Below are 5,177 nucleotides of genomic sequence, written 5' to 3'. Positions count from 1 at the left end.
ACTGATACAACACATCAATATTCACCCTGACAGGATAAATAGACTCAGACAACACATCAATATTCACCCTGACAGGATGAATAGACTCAGACTGATACAACACATCAATATTCACCCTGACAGGATAAATAGACTCAGACAGATACAACACATCAATATTCACCCTGACAGGATGAATAGACTCAGACAGATACAACACATCAATATTCACACTGACAGGATAAATAGACTCAGACAGATACAACACATCAATATTCACCCTGACAGGATGAATAGACTCAGACAGATACAACACATCAATATTCACCCTGACAGGATGAATAGACTCAGACAACACATCAATATTCACCCTGACAGGATGAATAGACTCAGACAACACATCAATATTCACCCTGACAGGATAAATAGACTCAGACAACACATCAATATTCACCCTGACAGGATGAATAGACTCAGACAACACATCAATATTCACCCTGACAGGATAAATAGACTCAGACAGATACAACACATCAATATTCACCCTGACAGGATAAATAGACTCAGACAACACATCAATATTCACCCTGACAGGATAAATAGACTCAGACAACACATCAATATTCACCCTGACAGGATGAATAGACTCAGACAACACATCAATATTCACCCTGACAGGATGAATAGACTCAGACAACACATCAATATTCACCCTGACAGGATGAATAGACTCAGACAACACATCAATATTCACCCTGACAGGATGAATAGACTCAGACAACACATCAATATTCACCCTGACAGGATAAATAGACTCAGACAGATACAACACATCAATATTCACCCTGACAGGATAAATAGACTCAGACAACACATCAATATTCACCCTGACAGGATAAATAGACTCAGACAACACATCAATATTCACCCTGACAGGATAAATAGACTCAGACAACACATCAATATTCACCCTGACAGGATAAATAGACTCAGACAACACATCAATATTCACCCTGACAGGATGAATAGACTCAGACAGATACAACACATCAATATTCACCCTGACAGGATAAATAGACTCAGACTGATACAACACATCAATATTCACCCTGACAGGATAAATAGACTCAGACAACACATCAATATTCACCCTGACAGGATAAATAGACTCAGACAGATACAACACATCAATATTCACCCTGACAGGATAAATAGACTCAGACAGATACAACACATCAATATTCACCCTGACAGGATAAATAGACTCAGACAACACATCAATATTCACACTGACAGGATAAATAGACTCAGACAACACATCAATATTCACACTGACAGGATGAATAGACTCAGACAACACATCAATATTCACCCTGACAGGATGAATAGACTCAGACAGATACAACACATCAATATTCACCCTGACAGGATGAATAGACTCAGACAGATACAACACATCAATATTCACCCTGACAGGATGAATAGACTCAGACAACACATCAATATTCACCCTGACAGGATGAATAGACTCAGACAGATACAACACATCAATATTCACCCTGACAGGATGAATAGACTCAGACAGATACAACACATCAATATTCACCCTGACAGGATGAATAGACTCAGACAGATACAACACATCAATATTCACCCTGACAGGATAAATAGACTCAGACAGATACAACACATCAATATTCACCCTGACAGGATGAATAGACTCAGACAACACATCAATATTCACCCTGACAGGATGAATAGACTCAGACAGATACAACACATCAATATTCACCCTGACAGGATAAATAGACTCAGACAACACATCAATATTCACCCTGACAGGATGAATAGACTCAGACAACACATCAATATTCACCCTGACAGGATAAATAGACTCAGACAACACATCAATATTCACACTGACAGGATGAATAGACTCAGACAGATACAACACATCAATATTCACCCTGACAGGATGAATAGACTCAGACTGATACAACACATCAATATTCACCCTGACAGGATAAATACACTCAGACAACACATCAATATTCACCCTGACAGGATGAATAGACTCAGACAGATACAACACATCAATATTCACCCTGACAGGATAAATAGACTCAGACAGATACAACACATCAATATTCACACTGACAGGATAAATAGACTCAGACAACACATCAATATTCACACTGACAGGATGAATAGACTCAGACAACACATCAATATTCACACTGACAGGATGAATAGACTCAGACAGATACAACACATCAATATTCACCCTGACAGGATGAATAGACTCAGACAACACATCAATATTCACCCTGACAGGATAAATAGACTCAGACAGATACAACACATCAATATTCACCCTGACAGGATGAATAGACTCAGACAGATACAACACATCAATATTCACCCTGACAGGATAAATAGACTCAGACAACACATCAATATTCACCCTGACAGGATAAATAGACTCAGACAACACATCAATATTCACCCTGACAGGATGAATAGACTCAGACAGATACAACACATCAATATTCACACTGACAGGATAAATAGACTCAGACAACACATCAATATTCACCCTGACAGGATAAATAGACTCAGACAGATACAACACATCAATATTCACCCTGACAGGATGAATAGACTCAGACAGATACAACACATCAATATTCACCCTGACAGGATGAATAGACTCAGACAGATACAACACATCAATATTCACACTGACAGGATAAATAGACTCAGACAGATACAACACATCAATATTCACCCTGACAGGATGAATAGACTCAGACAGATACAACACATCAATATTCACCCTGACAGGATGAATAGACTCAGACAACACATCAATATTCACCCTGACAGGATGAATAGACTCAGACAACACATCAATATTCACCCTGACAGGATAAATAGACTCAGACAACACATCAATATTCACCCTGACAGGATGAATAGACTCAGACAACACATCAATATTCACCCTGACAGGATAAATAGACTCAGACAGATACAACACATCAATATTCACCCTGACAGGATAAATAGACTCAGACAACACATCAATATTCACCCTGACAGGATAAATAGACTCAGACAACACATCAATATTCACCCTGACAGGATAAATAGACTCAGACAACACATCAATATTCACCCTGACAGGATAAATAGACTCAGACAACACATCAATATTCACCCTGACAGGATGAATAGACTCAGACAACACATCAATATTCACCCTGACAGGATGAATAGACTCAGACAACACATCAATATTCACCCTGACAGGATGAATAGACTCAGACAACACATCAATATTCACCCTGACAGGATGAATAGACTCAGACAACACATCAATATTCACCCTGACAGGATAAATAGACTCAGACAGATACAACACATCAATATTCACCCTGACAGGATAAATAGACTCAGACAACACATCAATATTCACCCTGACAGGATAAATAGACTCAGACAACACATCAATATTCACCCTGACAGGATAAATAGACTCAGACAACACATCAATATTCACCCTGACAGGATAAATAGACTCAGACAACACATCAATATTCACCCTGACAGGATGAATAGACTCAGACAACACATCAATATTCACCCTGACAGGATGAATAGACTCAGACTGATACAACACATCAATATTCACCCTGACAGGATGAATAGACTCAGACAGATACAACACATCAATATTCACCCTGACAGGATAAATAGACTCAGACTGATACAACACATCAATATTCACCCTGACAGGATAAATAGACTCAGACAACACATCAATATTCACCCTGACAGGATAAATAGACTCAGACAGATACAACACATCAATATTCACCCTGACAGGATAAATAGACTCAGACAGATACAACACATCAATATTCACCCTGACAGGATAAATAGACTCAGACAACACATCAATATTCACACTGACAGGATAAATAGACTCAGACAACACATCAATATTCACACTGACAGGATGAATAGACTCAGACAACACATCAATATTCACCCTGACAGGATGAATAGACTCAGACAGATACAACACATCAATATTCACCCTGACAGGATGAATAGACTCAGACAGATACAACACATCAATATTCACCCTGACAGGATGAATAGACTCAGACAACACATCAATATTCACCCTGACAGGATGAATAGACTCAGACAGATACAACACATCAATATTCACCCTGACAGGATGAATAGACTCAGACAGATACAACACATCAATATTCACCCTGACAGGATGAATAGACTCAGACAGATACAACACATCAATATTCACCCTGACAGGATAAATAGACTCAGACAGATACAACACATCAATATTCACCCTGACAGGATGAATAGACTCAGACAACACATCAATATTCACCCTGACAGGATGAATAGACTCAGACAGATACAACACATCAATATTCACCCTGACAGGATAAATAGACTCAGACAACACATCAATATTCACCCTGACAGGATGAATAGACTCAGACAACACATCAATATTCACCCTGACAGGATAAATAGACTCAGACAACACATCAATATTCACACTGACAGGATGAATAGACTCAGACAGATACAACACATCAATATTCACCCTGACAGGATGAATAGACTCAGACTGATACAACACATCAATATTCACCCTGACAGGATAAATAGACTCAGACAACACATCAATATTCACCCTGACAGGATGAATAGACTCAGACAGATACAACACATCAATATTCACCCTGACAGGATAAATAGACTCAGACAGATACAACACATCAATATTCACACTGACAGGATAAATAGACTCAGACAACACATCAATATTCACACTGACAGGATGAATAGACTCAGACAACACATCAATATTCACACTGACAGGATGAATAGACTCAGACAGATACAACACATCAATATTCACCCTGACAGGATGAATAGACTCAGACAACACATCAATATTCACCCTGACAGGATAAATAGACTCAGACAGATACAACACATCAATATTCACCCTGACAGGATGAATAGACTCAGACAGATACAACACATCAATATTCACCCTGACAGGATAAATAGACTCAGACAACACATCAATATTCACCCTGACAGGATAAATAGACTCAGACAACACATCAATATTCACCCTGACAGGA

Source organism: Oncorhynchus mykiss, chromosome 18, assembly GCF_057628025.1.
Source record: "Oncorhynchus mykiss isolate SJ-2025 chromosome 18, ASM5762802v1, whole genome shotgun sequence".
NCBI classification, from domain to species: domain Eukaryota; kingdom Metazoa; phylum Chordata; class Actinopteri; order Salmoniformes; family Salmonidae; genus Oncorhynchus; species Oncorhynchus mykiss.
This window is presented reverse-complemented; position numbering follows the sequence as displayed.